This window comes from Podarcis melisellensis, assembly GCF_964234715.1.
Source record: "Podarcis melisellensis genome assembly, chromosome: 16".
Classification (NCBI taxonomy): Eukaryota; Metazoa; Chordata; class Lepidosauria; order Squamata; family Lacertidae; genus Podarcis; species Podarcis melisellensis.
Window position 1 is genome coordinate 6,934,812 of NC_138533.1, and position 16,243 is coordinate 6,951,054.

The 16,243-nt window shown below is 43.3% G+C and overlaps 2 long non-coding RNA genes across 2 annotated transcripts in view; both read left to right on the plus strand.

Moving 5' to 3' along the window:
• The window catches only part of LOC309358725, a 258,724-nt gene that overhangs the window by 17,838 nt on the left and 224,643 nt on the right, over window positions 1-16,243 (plus strand). The window lies entirely within an intron of this gene.
• On the plus strand, window positions 2,154-9,999 carry LOC309359225. Its single transcript, XR_014163785.1, has 2 exons — window positions 2,154-2,470; window positions 9,091-9,999. It is a non-coding gene; the product is annotated as an uncharacterized lncRNA (long non-coding RNA).

The window sequence follows — 16,243 nt, forward strand, 5'->3', positions numbered from 1 at the left end:
ACGGGGTGCTACTTACATTCTATTACTACAATTTTAATCACCACCGTGGCAGGATAACTGAAAGGTGTGGTTTCATAATAAAACTCTTCTCAAGCATATATATATATTTATATGATGAGGCTTACACCTGCCAACAAGAAAGGATCAATTAATAAACTTAAACTACCAGGAGCAGGTGCTCATGTTTAATTTTTTTCCGGCCGAATATTGTAAAGGAACTACAGTGGCAAAGATGCTTTTAGCTCTTGGGTGTGGTGCTGATCTTAGTTCTAAAGCAACAAGGGAGAAATCCAAAGGAATCTGAGCTTCCCAGAAGCTGCCACTCCTAGAAGACACTCCTACAAATTTTACAGGATTTTTTTAGTCAGCAAACCATATTAGAAATCTTAGGGAAGGATGTTCTTGCAGAATAAGATACAGAAAGGAAATTAGGAATGGGATGGCCCGCCAACTCCTGACCATTTCTTCCCCCTGCCCCTAAAAAAGGTTCAAATTTCTTTTAAATTCAAAATGTATGTGGGATATTATGAATATTTTTTCAGTCTGTGGATCCGGGTGGCACTGTGGTCTAAACCACTGAGCCTCTTGGGCTTTCTGATCAGAAGGTTGGCGGTTCGAATCCCTGCAACAGAGTGAGCTCCTGTTGCTCTGTCCCAGCTCCTGCCAACCATTCCCCTATGAGATACATTTGTTAGAAGTTGGTGAGATTTTATTGATTATGAGTTGGTGAGAAGAGCACATTTCTGGAATTTGTAGAAAAGCAGTGTTTTTCCTTCTTTGAATTGTAATGAAAATAACAGATACATGATTGTTAAACATATTTAAAAATGACTTGATTAAAGGAATGATGCCACAGAAGACAGAATTAGGATTGAAGGTGACCTTGGAAGGATTGAGAACTGGGTCGAAACTAAGCAAATAACTTTCGACATGGACAGATGTAAGATTCAACACATAAACAGGAATAACTAGATACACAAATGTAAGATGGGTGAAACCTGGCTTACTAGTAGTAGATGTGAAAAAGGATCTAGGAGTCTTAATAGACCACCAGATTAACAAAAGTCAAGAGTGTGATGCAGAAGCAAATCAGCTAATGCTATTCTAGGCTGCATCAACAGAAGTCTAGCATTGAGATCATTCCTTTACACTAGAATCATAGAATCATAGAGTTGGAAGAGACCACAAGGGCCATCGAGTCCAACCCCCTGCCAAGCAGGAAACACCATCAGAGGACTCCTGACATATGGTTGTCAAGCCTCTGCTTAAAGACCTCCAAAGAAGGAGACTCCACCACACTCCTTGGCAGCAAATTCCAGTGTTGAACAGCTCTTACTGTCAGGAAGTTCTTCCAAATGTTTAGGTGGAATCTTCTTTCTTGTAGTTTGGATCCATTGCTCCGTGTCCGCTTCTCTGGAGCAGCAGAAAACAACCTTTCTCCCTCCTCTATGTGACATCCTTTTATATATTTGAAAATGGCTATCATATCACCCCTTAACCTCCTCCTCTCCAGGCTAAACATGCCCAGCTCCCTTAGCCGTTCCTCATAAGGCATCATTTCCAGGCCTTTGACCATTTTGGTTGCTCTCCTCTGGACACGTTCCAGTTTGTCAGTGTCCTGTTTGCCTTGAACAGCATTTTTTATTTGCAGACCATTCACGCAGTTTGGAGTTAGCCATGGTCATTGATTTCAATAGGTCTCCTCTGATTCCGAGACTACTTCTTGTTCTCAGTCTGTCTCAGGAGATAATGGAAGAGTGCGTCTTTGGGGGTGAAGTCAAACCATTGTAGAGTTACAGTGCCTTCTGTGACTGTAGAAACCAATATGGGAGATACAAGTTTTGTAGCAGCTGGGGCAGATGAAGGCGTCTGGTTGTGCTGATGCTTGTGCACCATGGTGTTTTTTTCTTTCTACGCTTCTCCAGCTGGTCATTCCTCCTCCAAGTACACACTGAGTCAAGCAGACATTGGCAGATCAGCGGTTTATAAGTTAGATATAACTCACTAGATACATTTTTTTTTTTTAATGGGTGCAAATTTAGTTCCCATTGTCCTCATTAAGGAGAATGGAAGCTAAGGGGCTTCCGGTGTGTTGTGGGTTCAGGAAACATAGACAATGAACACAAACCACCAACTTAAACAACAACAACAAATTAATGAAAGACACATCAGCGTTGATCTGACTGGAGTAGAATTAGCTACAGCCAAGGACTATAATATCTGAAATGAGAGGTTGCAAGAGGTTATAATATAGTTACCCTATAATAATATGAGGAGACCCTATAATATGCTTGCAGCCTTAGAAAATAACATAGGCCAATGTAGCTTTGATATGTGCAGCAAAGGTGATACTCAGCTGTGATTCAGACGTGACTTCCTTTTTCTAAGAAACTGTATAAAAGCACATGGCACAGCAGACCAATCTCATCAGACTCAAGCACCTTCTCTCTGTCTTCTGCTACTGCTCTTGGTAAGTACGTTTCATTCATTCTAATTCTGTATGTGTGGGTGAAATAATGAAATCACTAGCCACGATGGCTATTCTCTGCTCCCGTGGTTGGAAGCTGAATGCTTCTGAATGCCAATCGCTGAAATCCTCAGGAGGGGAGAGTTGCTCTCATGCTCAGGTTCTGCTTTTGGGTTTTCCTGAAGATGCATCTATCTGGTTGGTGATTGTGAGAACAGGATGTTGGGCCATTTGCTGACCCAGCAGGTTTTTCATACGCTCCTAAATATCAGATTTTGGGTCAAGTGGTGTGAGCCACATCCTAGTAAGGGGTGGAGGAATCTGTTCATTTTGGCTTCCTCTCAGATATTCTCTCTCTCTCTCTCTCTCTGACCTTCCCAGTAACTTTAGTTCCTCACAGTTTCATACAACAGGCCTGACCTAGCAGGCCCCTTTTATGTCCATCCATGTTTTGTTTCAGAACATAAAAATTAGGTAAAATTAGGTAAAATTCTCTTTATATGCAAACTGAAACAAATTTCTTTCTCCATCCCTCGCTGAGAGTAGTTCTGGTTCTGCATACCCTCCAAAATTTCTTCTATGAAAATAGGGACATCCAGTGCTTTCTTTCTGGAAAAATAGGTGCCAGTACTCACCATGAAATTGTTACAGTAAGAGCCACAATTTTTAACGAGAGAGAGAGAGAGAGGGGGGCGCCAGTACTACGTACCCTTGAGTATCCTCTGGGTGGGGGGATCACTGGGGACATCTATTACCATAATAGTAATAATTTTACTATCTAAATCCTACTTGTCTGACTGGGTTTCCCCAGCCCCTCTAGAAGGATACAAATATATACAAAAGCATAATAAAACATTAAACATTTTAAGAAAACGTCCCCATACAGGGATGCCTTCAGATGCCTTTGTCTTGGGGGCTAATATAACTCCATAGCCTCCAACATTTCTCAGATGAAAATATGGACATCCTAAGGAAAAGCAGGACATCAGAAACAAGAATGGTTTCTGTACATCCGGGACTGTCTCTGGAAAAAAGGGACACCTGCATGGTCTGCACATGTTTGCAGGCTAGTTGCCCCAAAACAGGAAGAGGAAAAAGTATGGTTGACTCACATCCACAAAGGTGGGTACCAGCTCTTGGTCCATCTTGGTCAGCACTGTGAAAAGGGATGGACAGTAACTCTCCAGGTTTTCAGGCAGGAGTCTCTCCCAGCCCTACCAGGACATGCCAGGGATTGAACTTGTGACCTCCTTTGTGCAAGGAAGATGCTCTACCACTGAGCTATGGCCTGTCCCTCTTTATTATTTGATTATTTGCTGTGGTCAACTTTTTTCTTTCCTGCACCCTACATACCTTAGATATTGCATCATTCTATGCCATTTGTAAAGTGTCTTTTGTAAGAGATACCTAATGAGAGTCAGGAGAAGAGGCCCAATGCAGTGTCCACTAAACATCGTGGACTTCAACTCAGATCATATTCTGAGACTTTGGCAACATTAGCTGGGGCTGGTGGGAGTTGCATGCCAACAACATCTAGAGGACACCACATTGGTCACTCCTAATACAGAGCATCTCTTTTTTAAAAATAAATTTTTATTAAGATTTTAAAGGTTACAGGGAAAAAAGAAAAAGATATATATATACACATAACAATCAAAGAAGAAAAAGAAAAAAACAATACATATAGAAAAACATCATCAAAAAACAGAAAACAGAAAACAGAAATAAGAAAGAAGTCAAATCTTTAAATCACTTACTTACATTCACTTATTTCCTTGACCTCCTCACGCCTCCCATTTTTGTATTCTAATTCAGTTAGATATTCCAGCAAATCCTTCCAACTTTGTTTTTATCCTAATAGTTTATCTTAATATACTATAATTTTACATTCTCTCTTTCACCAATTCATTTTTACTTAATCCTTTATATCTTTTCTGCTAAAACCACATAATTTTTTTCTCAACATCTTTCTAACATTCCTTAATTTTACAATATTTCTGAAGATAAACTTTAAATTTCTTCCACTCTTCTTCCACCGACTCTTCTCCTTGGTCTTGGATTCTGCCAGTCATCTCAGCCAGTTCCATATAGTCCATCACCTGCATCTGCCATTCTTCCCGAGTGGGTAGATCTTGTGTTTTCCAATACTTTGCGATGAGTATTCTTCCTGCTGTTGTGGCGTACATAAAAAAAGTTCTGTCCTCCTTTCACACCAATTGGCCGACTATGCCCAAGAGAAAGGCCTCTGGTTTCTTCTGGAAGGTATATTTAAATACCTTTTTCATTTCATTATAGATCATATCCCAAAAAGTCTTAATCTTTGGGCATGTCCACCAAAGGTGAAAGAATGTACCTTCAATCTTTTTACATTTCCAATATTTATTATCGGGCAAATGATAAATTTTTGCAAGCTTGACTGGTGTCAAGTACCACCTGTAAATCATTTTCATTATATTCTCTCTTAAGGCATTACATGCCGTAAACTTCATACCTGTGGTCCATAACTTTTCCCAGTCAGCCATCATAATGTTATGTCCAACATCTTGTGCCCATTTAATCATAGCAGATTTCACCATTTCATCCTGTGTATTCCATTTCAACAGCAAGTTATACATTCTTGACAAATTCTTAGTTTTAGGATCTACCAATTCTGTTTCCAATTTTGATTTTTCCACCTGAAAGCCAATTTTCTTATCCAAATTATAAGCCTCCCTTATTTGATAATAATGAAGCCAATCTCATACTTTGTTTTTTAGTTTGTCAAAACTCTGCAGTTTTAATCTATCTCCTTCTTGTTCCAAAATTTCCCAATATTTCAGCCAATTTGCCTCCATATTGGGTTTTTTCAGAGCCTTAGCTTCCATTGGTGACAACCACCTTGGAGTTTTATTTTCAAGCAAGTCCTTATATCTTATCCAAACATTAAACAGTGCTTTCCTGACAATATGGTTTTTAAACGCTTTATGTGTTTTGACCTTATCATACCACAAATATGCATGCCACCCAAATACATTATTGAAATCTTCTAAGTCCAAAATGTCCGTGTTTTCAAGAAGCAGCCATTCACTCAGCCAGCAAAAGGCGGATGATTCACAGTAAAGCTTCAGGTCTGGCAGGGCAAATCCCCCTCTTTCTTTAGCATCAGTTAAAATCTTAAATTTTATTCGAGGCTTCTTGCCCTGCCAGACAAATCTAGAAATATCTCTCTGCCACTTCTTGAAACAGTCCACCTTATCCAAAATTTGCAATGTTTGAAACAAATACAACATCCTTGGCAATACATTCATCTTTATCGCAGCAATTCGGCCTAGCAATAACTTCAAATTTGACCATATTTTGTCCTTTTTTCATTTTGAGTTCTCTTCCTAATTGTATTCTGTTGTATCAGAAATCCTCTCATAACTGCTTTACTTGCGTCCCAAATTACTCTTTTTTCAACAGTGGTGCTCATATTTATCTCAAAATAATCTCTCAAGTTTTTGTGGGCCTTTTTAGTCACTTCTTCATTCCTAAACAATGAGTCATTCATCCTCCATCTAAAGGAACCAATTGGTGTTAGTTTCATTTCCATCTTCACCGCATTATGGTCGGAGCAGGTTTTGGGACAAATTTCCACTTTTCTAGTCTTCGGGGCCAGCCCCCTAGTTACCCAAATTTGGTCAATTCTTGTCCATGTCATTTTGGCTTCAGAGAAGAAGGTTCCTTCTCTTCCCAAGGGATTCTTAGTTCTCCAAATGTCAACAAGGTCCATATTGTCAGCCATATCAAAAAACGTCTTTGGTAATCTGCCATCTTTTGTAACCACCTGTCTCTGGGCCTTATCCATATTTGTAGACACTGCTCCATTCATATCTCCCATCAAGATCATATTATAATCCAAATAATCCATCAAAGTTTCATGCAACTTCTTGAAAAATTCCGATTTCCCCTCATTTGGTGCATAGATGCCTACTATCAAAAACTTCTCTCCTTGTGATTGAATTTTAATTGCAACAAATCTTCCTTGGTCATCTTTAAATAGGAATTTTGGTGACAGGCTCTCCTTTACATAAAGTACTACTCCTCTTTTCTTGACTTTATCTGATGAAATAAATTCATGTCCTAATCTTTTGTTACTCAAAATCTTCCGATGTAGCCTTGTCACATGTGTTTCTTGTTCACAAATCAAATCCAATTGTTCTTTTTTTAATAAATGAAAGACTCTCCGCCTTTTTTCTGGGGAGTTCAGTCCATTCACATTCCACCTTAGTACTTGCAGTGTCATGATGTAATTACTCTGCTTTTCCTCCACCAGCACCCAGTACTTTATGTCTGTCGGTGGTGTTGATTTCCCTCTTTTTGGTGGGCTTCTGTCCAAAGCTTCTGGCTCTTTTCCAAGTTCTTTCTGCAGATCTTCTTCATGATTTCCCAAAAACTTATCTTTCTCCTCAACTGATCTTATTTTTATCTTTATTCCTTTGTAGCTAAAGGATAGGCCTTGGGGGAACTCCCACCTGAAAATGATTTTGTTCCTTCTCAGAAGGGCAACCAAATCTCCAAAGTTGGATCTAAGATCCAAAAGATGTTTCGGTATGTCTTTAAAAATTTTCACTCTTGATTGCAGAATTATCAGAGGATTCTGAAAATGCAGACCCAAGATTTTGTCTCTCTCTTCTTTTGATCGGAGGGTGATCAGACAATCCCTTATTTTGATCTTCTTTCCTCCTTTTCCTAGTCTGAAGGCCCTTACAATTTTAAATTCTTCTTGTTTCAATTCCAGCTTCCAAAACTGCAAATTCCTGTGTCAAAAAGTCTATCAAGGTGCCCTCCTCCAATTCGGGTACAGCTCTAATTCTTAAATTCATCTGTTTTTCCTTAAGTTCCAACATAGACAGCGTCAATTTATTGTCTTGAATTTGTTTCTGTAGGTCTGGAACCTTCTCTGTTTCCAATTGTGTTAACTTGAATTCCACAACAGCAGCTTTTTCCTGGTTCAAAGTGGATTCCTGCAACAATTTCTGGATAGATTCTGTATTACTGTTAACCTTTTGTCCCAAACTGTTTAAAGTTTCTGTATTTAAATCAATTTTAGTAGTTGCAGTATCGACTTTCTTGTTTGTCTCCTCGACCCTCTTATTTGTCTCTTCAACCCTCATACTGAGTTGCACCAAAGTTTCATTAATCTTGGCCAGTGGGTTCACTAAGGCAGTGTTTCCCAACCTTGTGCCTCCAGATGTTTTTGGCCTACAACTCCCATCATCCCTAGCTAGCAAGACCAGTGGTCAGGGATGATGGGAATTGTAGTTCAAAAACAGCTGGAGGCCCAAGGCTGGGAAACACTGCACTAAGGCATCTTCTGAAGACATTCCACTAGGCTTAGGTTGTGTTGGTACAGTCAAAGATGTAGTAGTAAGGCCAGCAGCTGATTGCCTTCACTGCCCCAAGATCTTCCCAGACCTTGTTGATCTGTCTGGGGGTGGCAAATCTACTTTTTCTTTCCCATCTGCCATAACACTTAAACAATAGAAGAGCCAAGGTCAATCTCAAATACACAGTCTGTTTACCAGTGGAAATTTCCCCTTGTAGAAATTTCTAAAAGTCCCTCTAGGGGGAAACAGTTGCAATAGTCCAAAAAAGAACAAAAAACCCAGTCCTTTAAAACTCCAACCGAGAAAAATAAACAGTTTTAATTTTTGTTACTTTTTGTTACTTTCCAATTACTTTCTCTCTTTTTTTCAAACAAAGTAAAATAACTGGGCACAATGTATCTCTCTTACTGTCAGCAAACCTTCTATTGCCGCAGTTCATAAAACGTCAGTCGTTGTCTACCGGCAGACCGTTCCCAAGTTTGAGCCGTGGATATTAAGCTCTTTCCCTCTCTCTTGCAGGAATACACAGGCCAAAACGTCCCCCTTCCTTCCCTGCTTCCTAGGAAGGAGGTTCGGAATTTTATCGAGTTAGAAATCAGTCCATTCCAGGCGAAGTTCCAAAGCTTTAGCTTAAAGCCTCTTTGCTTTGATCTATTTACAAAAGCGGAAGGCGGACTTCCTGTTTAGACCTCCCCGCTTCGGTATCCAATTACGTCTTTTTTTCTTCTTTTTAAATAAATCCAATTCCCCCTACTCACGGGTAGCTGCTTACTATAGTTGAATTGTCCCAGGAAAAAAGTCAGCGCTCTCCAGCAACGGCTATGTGGCTTCGCTCCGTGAAAGAAGCAGTTGACTCACAGCACCGCGCCACTCGCCCCGCTCCACTCCGAAACCCGTAAACGGGTTTCCTTGCGAATGGGGGGGCGCAAAGGGTGCCCGCGGAGCCCCACGTTCACAGGTTTCACCCGCCTGTGTTTTCTGTAGGGTCCCCGCTTCGCCATAGAGGTGTAGACCCGATTTCCATGGAGCTGGTCCCTCCAAATCAGAGGGAGTCCACCATTAGCTGATGGCGCTAACCTGGAAGTCTAATACAGAGCATCTCATCCGCAAAGCTCTTCCACAAAGCACTAGCCTCTGTAATTTTCCTTTTACCATGGCTTCTCCCCTCTGCTTCAACATCCCTCATTGTTGCACAAGTCTCCAAGGGTGGACTTCAGCACCCCCTTCCTCAACTGATTTCTTTCACTAACTCTTGCCTGTCACTTGTCATTTCAGACCCAGCTCCATCACTCCAAGATGTCTTGCCAGCCCTGCTGTGTCTCATCCTGTGCCCCATCTTGTGTCAGCTACCCGGTCGGTGGTCTGGGCTCACTGTGTTCACCCTGTGGGGGCTTGTCCTCCTACGGGGGCGGAGTGTCATCGAGTAGCCTCGGTATAACATCTGGAGCCAATGTTGGCTGCCTCAATCAGTTACCACCATGTGAAGTAGTCATCCAGCCGCCTCCCATGTGTGTGGTAGTGCCAGGAGCAATCCTTGCCGCCACTTGCGAGCCACTTAGAGTGGGGGGATACACCGCCTGCGGTGGGGGCTCCGGCGGAAGCTCATACAGCCGTTTGGGTCTGTGCCAACCCCGTGGAATTGGCAAGGTGTGCGGTTCTCCCTGTTAAGATCAAAGTCAATCTCCACAACAACAGAAGAATTTGGAAAAGAAAATGGTACCTGGAAACTCCTAATACGCCTTCATGGCTGCTGCTGATGTCATAGGCCTGGGTGTCATCACTGCTGAGCCCCCTCAATCCACAACTCTGACAACTGGATCTGTGGTTGCTCAGCATTCCTGATGCTTGTGTCCTTCTCTATGCTAGATTGTAGATCTGCTGCTTTGACTTTTCAGCTTTTCCTCCTGCGCTTTTACTTAACTCAAAGTACAAAACAAAAAACTGCAAAGGCATTAAGTAATATCTCCTTCTTTGGTTCTCTGTATGTTCAACTATTCTGAAGGATGCCCAAGTTTTTTGATGCCTCAACTGTCCTGCTAAACTCATGCCAATCGCTTTGTGCTGTTATCTTTCAGAGTAAAATATTTTTGTTCCCTTTGACATTTGCTCACCAGGCAAGTGTTTCCACACGCTGTTTTTTTCATTCATTAAAGCTTACCTGCCTGCATTTGAAAGAGAGAAAAAGCCTGTTGTGTTTGCTTCTCATTGGGGTTTGGGGAGGAGGACCTTTTTTAGGTCCGCACTGAATATCCATCTCATTCAGTAGCTGATGGATGCCCCAGAGAAACTGCTGGGCAAGGTGTATGACCATCACCCATCCCTTTCTGTGTCTGTCACCCGATACTTAGATGCATGCTTCTCTATGTATGTGTAGCTTCTGATTTTCTTAGATATAGTATAGGGGAAAGAAATTCAGGTGTAATGATCAAACATGACCCTCTGGACTTCTTTTTATGGCCCATGAGACTCTTCCCATGTCATACAGGCTCCCAAACCTAGCCCCTCACCAGCTGTGCTTTATAGGCTCCTTGGGTGCTTAGGCCTGTGTGGGGTGTTCCATTAATTCTGACGATACAACTTACTTGCCAGCCTGGGAGAGTTAAAGAATGCTACATATATAGTATGTGTAATACTAGTCGAAAAGGCAAACGTAAAAATTATCATTGCATCATAGAACTGCAGAGCAGAAAGAGATTCTATGGACCATCTAGTTCAACCCCCTGGAATGCAGGAAGTTTCAGCTGTCCAATACGGGGGTTGAACCTACAACCTTTCTTTTATCAGCACCATGCTCTAACCAAATGAGCTATTCAGGATGATGAAAGTTGCAGCTCTGCAATATCCGGAGAGCCAAAGGCTCCACACATCTGTTACACAATGTGCCTCATTTTATATTATGTTGTACCCTTGGAGGGACGTGGGTGGTGCTGTGGGTTAAACCACAGAGCCTAGGACTTGTCATTCAGAAGGTTGGCGGTTCGAATCCCCATAACAGGGTGAGCTCCCATTGTTCTGTCCCTGCTCCTGCCAACCTAGCAGTTCAAAAGCACATCAAAGTGCAAGTAGATAACTAGGTACCGCTCCAGCGGGAAGCTAAACGGCATTTCCGTGCACTGCTCTGGTTCACCAGAAGTGACTTAGTCATGCTGGCCACATGACCCAGAAAAATGGTCTGTGGACAAATGCCAGCTCCCTCGGCCAGTAAAGTGAGATGAGTGCGGCAAACCCAGATTCGTCCGGACTTGTCTTAACTGTCAGGAGTCCTTTACCTTTTTAACCTTTTAAGACTGCAGACTGTCCTGTTCCCAGCAGGAGGTGCTGAAATGCAGAACATGAGTCCAGGCTGTGATTTGAACCAAGGCAAACTCTCAATGGGGTGTAGTTGTCTGCAGGCAACCAAGCCCAGGAGGGCAGTGCGGGCCCTACTAGGCCGCAAAACGAGGCCTAGTCCCTTTTTTCAGCAGTTGGGGGGCGGAATTTCTCCCACAGGAGGCGCCTGCCGATCTGGGAGGGCGGCATGCGCCCGACTCGCCACAGCCTCAGCCTGCTTGTCTGTTGAGGCATCTTGTTGAGGTTTGTTGAAGCTGCTGCTACCGACCCAAGCAGGATGCACAGGCCCCATCTAGGCAGCAGGCACTGCCCACTGCCTGCTTACCTTTGCAGCTGGGGGGGTGGGATTGCTGCCAACCACTGGTGTTGGCATCCCAAATGGGTGACGCGAGCCTGAGCTGGGCCTCTAGGCCAGCCTGCTTGTTTTGCCATCCGCAGGGGGCCACATGATGACCTTTTTGAACTGAATCACACTGGGGAGGGGGTGCCCCGCCGGGCTGAAGGGCAACCCATGTCATTACAGAGGAGGCAGGTTTAGTTGTTGCCTGAGGACTATCCCTGCCTCCAGGTCTGGTCCGGACCAGACGGATACTAGAACCAGCAAGGGATACCCACATGACCTGTGCAATGCCAGGTCAATGATTCATAAGACCACTGCCATCCATGACTTGATCATGGATGGAGGATTTGACCTGGCCTTTGTAACAGAGACTTGGTTGGATGAAGCAGATGGGCCTGTTCTTGCCACTGCTTGTCCACCAGTTTTCTCTTATGCACAGCAACCCAGGCCTTGTGGGCGGGGAGGGGAGGTTGCAGTGATTTTTAGGAAGTCATTAGTTTGCACCAGGCATCCTATTGGGAAGACCCAGTTCTCTGAGTGCATGTTCTGGATAGGGCTTGGCACTTGGCTAACTATCTGGGCAATATCTTAAAAGCAAAACAATGGCAGGGGAATCAGCGGCTTTGGCTTACGATGAGCTGTTCCGTGAGAGGGCTGCTGAAGAACACACGGCCCGTTGGGACATCAAGGACAATGATCTTTGGTCTGAAGTAGTGGCCCCAAACTTCCAAAAAAGGGCTTTAGGGGAGAAGTCAGTTAAACCCCCCCTCCAAAGTGCAAAGGGTGGCTATATCAACATGCTGGGAGTTTAATAATGGGTTGTGCAGCAGTGACTGAAGCCACTTTGACCATCTTGTGAGCGTTGTGGTTGTCCTCACTCACGGACTAAGTGTCTTCAGGCTAACCCCCATGCGGCGGCACTTGCCGGGCCTGTTAAAGGGCAAAACCGGGAGTCCCTGGCCCTAGAGTGGCAGCATATAGGTCAAACTCCCAGGACGTGGTCGGTGGAAGGGCATGCTGTGTAAGTTTGCACTTTGCAGTCCCCTCTCACTGGGCCTCAACTGCCTGCATATCCTCAGCCAGGTGGGCTGAGAGGGTTACCTGCCAAGGCCTGTGCCAAGTTTCCCACTCTGAAGTTCAATAACGTTGTGGTCAATTTGAACCCATACTCTGATCTCCTGTGTTATCATTTGGGGAAAGGGGTAGGCACCACAGACAGGGTTTAGGGTGTGTGCCCGCAAACAGAGAGAGCACCCCTTCTTTCCCCTTGATACACTTGACCAAAGAATGGTGCACTCCTATCTGGGATGGCCATCCTCTTTCACCAAACATGCAGCTTCAGGGTGTGTGTGGATATTTTCACCCCCTCCCAATGCGAGAATCTCCTGATATGATGTTTTCAGAAAGGAGGTGTAGGAAACTGCTCTTCGCTTCTTCCTCTCCTGCCTGACTCTGTGGGGAGTCTGAGTGTTATCTATGTAGAGATTAGACGGCTGAGTGAGAGCTGTAACACTCATTCAAGCCAGTAGCGCTTCAGTTTTACTCCAGTCACCTAGCCCAGTTGGGGCAGATCCAGTTGTTGAGCCCAGTCGTTGGCATAGGCTCAAAGGCGTACTGACAGGGGGGTGTACATGGACCGTTGAGTGAGGGAGCCGACACATGCCTAGCTAGCCAGATCAGCTGAATCAACCCTGGTGATCAATGGGAAATGGATGTTGCAGCCAGATGATCCTCACATCCAAACATATAAAATCATAACTACCTAATACTTATTGCAGTGGTGTTTGCTGCTGCTGAAATAACTAACTATGGCATTATGTTCCCTACATTTCTGATTTATATTATTACATGTGAGGACCCTTTTTTATAATATATATGGGGGCTGTTCTTTTTAGATGTAGGGCTGTAGCCAGCTAAGTTCTACTCAGTGTAGACCTATTGGAAATAATGTATCTAAGATAGACATGCCCCCCCCATGCCAAGGAGTGAAACTTAGGAATGAGTAAAAGAAATGAAAAATGAACAGAACCAAAAATATAATTATGATGCAGATAGATAGCGTTTATTGTAGTGGAAAGAGGAGATCATGAAAGCTTTTCATAGGTGAGCGGCTTCAAATAGGTCGACAATCCTTTCTGCCACAAAAGAGTTAAATGACAAAGTGACAGATGAATTTATAATTGACACAAGGCATAGGTACACAGGGGAAGAAAGAGATTCTCAGGGAACTGGAAGCATCAGAACTCTTACAGGCCTGAATGATATTCAGAGTGCTATCAATGAGTGATAGAAAGGAAACAGAAAGGATGCGCTAAAGAGAGATAGAAGGAAAGCTCAAAGAAGCATTGATCAGGGATGTGTAGGCGAGAGTGTCAGAGATGCTGAGCAACCTTTTGATCCAATCCATACTGGTTTGTCTGGATCGTGGAGGCTCAGCATTCCTGACACCATACAATCATAGAATTGTAGAGTTGGATGGGACTACAAGGGCCATCAAGTCCAACCCTCTTCAATGCAGAAATCTCAACTACAGTATCCATGACAAATGGCCATTAGAAATTGATCCATGGTGTGCATTTCAGGTACCATTCCCCACACCCCGTTCCTGTGGGGAATCACAATCCCATTCGAAAGAGAGACAAGATCATCTTCGTCTCAGTATAGGAACTGTCATTGGACGAGAAAGGAGATTGTAAGCAAAAGAATTTGGTTGCATCAGTGAAGGCAGCTGCATTGCTGATGAAGGAGCAAGCATGCTAGCCTGAGTTATCTGGGCAGGGCCTGGGGCTGGGGAGAGTCATGCTCGTTCAAAGTTCCTAAATTCCACCTCCAGCACTCTTAGAAACGGCAGAAATGTTCTGTAGAGTCCCTGCACTCTTACATCATCAGTTGTGATTATTGTAATAGTGGGTGTCATTACAGTTGTAGTCTTCGTAGAACAACTGGTGTGAATCTGGAAAAAATAACATGAAAGTGTTTAAGATGGCGTACACTAATGTCTACTCGGATTCTGTTTTAATTACAAATTTTGCATCAATAAATACTATGAGCAATCTTTTCTGAAAGTGGTGTCCAATTACATCACAGTAAATAGTAAAATTTAGCAAGCAGATAGATTTTTAACAAGGAGATATACAGGCAAAAAACCCCAAAACACCTCATCCTCCCAACTTTTCCTCCCTTTTTGTGGGGAGAATGAGGTCTTCGTTCCTCACACTCCTGCATAGCAACAGCATGAGGCGAGTCAAAACCACAAATTTGAGGAGGGGAGAAACTACAAAACTACAAATTTGAGGAGGGGAGAAGTTCAAAGAGTGACTAGTGACCTTAGGTGGTCTTTGGTTACTTTGTTAAAGGCTTAGTCAGATAAAAAAAAACTCTCCTGTACAGTCGTACCTTGGAAGTCGAACAGAATCCATTCCGCAAGTCCGTTCGACTTCAGAAACATTCAGAAACCAAAGCGCGGCTTCTGATGGGATGCAGGAAGCTCATGCAGCCGATCAGAAGCTACAGAAGCCCCATTGGATGTTCGGCTTCCAAAAATTGTTCGCAAAGAGTCACTTCCGGGTTTTTGCCGTTCGGGAACCAAAATGTTTGAGAACCATGCTGTTCAAAAACCAAGGTACGACTGTATTACCCTTGGTATGTGAATAGAGTGAATCCTAATTCCCCATAATGCACTTTGTGTCCCTGGATTAGACAATCCACTCAGGCTAAAACAAATCCATTACACTATTCCAGCTTTGTAAGTATTTTCATGTTTCCACTGCGATTCACACCAAAGCTATGAGGCAAATGTGAAAGCTTGCAACTTTCTAATTACCCTGTTCCTCAAAAATAAAATAAAATAATGTCTAGTAGCACCTTAGAGACCAACTACGTTTGTTCTGGGTATAAGCTTTTGTGTGCATGCACACTTCTTCAGATACTCTGAAACAGAAGTCACCAGACCTTAACAGTGTCTTCGAAAAATTTTACACATCACTTGGGAAGACAGGCGAACTAATATCAGTGTACTGAAAAAAGCAAAGATCACGAGTGTTGAAGCAATGATTCTTCAACTTCACTGGACTGGTCATGTTATGTGGATGCCTGATGATCGTCTTCCAAAGCAACTACTCTATTCCGAACATAAAAATGGAAAGTGTAATGCTGGTGGTCAGCAAAAGAATTTTAAAGACTGTCTCAAGGCAAATCTTAAAAAATGTAGTATAAACACTGACAACTGGCCTGAGAGTGCTCCAGTTGGAGAACAGCCTTTACCAAAGGTGTCACGGGCTCTGAAGACACTCGAACTCAGGATGCAAGGGAGAAAAGTGTGAAGAGGAAGGCCCCCTTGGCAAATCCACACCGTGATCAAATCCTGCCCAGAAACCAATGTCCCCACTGTGTAAGGACGTGTGGATCCAGAATTGGCCTCCACAGTCACTTAGGGAGACATTGTTAAAACCATCCGAACGAATTAGCTTCCCCCCCAACTCCAAAATCTAGCCCCAAATCACCAAGAAAAGAGGATCACTACACTCTCTCCAAGCAGTCATCCTCGAAAAGAGCCAACGGGTGTGTTTTTTTAGACACCAAAGAATCGCTGGGCGTGGTGGTGACATAGATCCAGCTCCCCGAAGGGCCCGGGGCCTAAAAGTGCTGTCTTGGAATATCGCGGGTTGGCACGCCAAGAAAAATAATCAACAATTTTTGTGCTACCTTAAGCAATTTGACATCATCTTCTTTCAGGAGACATGGCAGAATGACCCTATA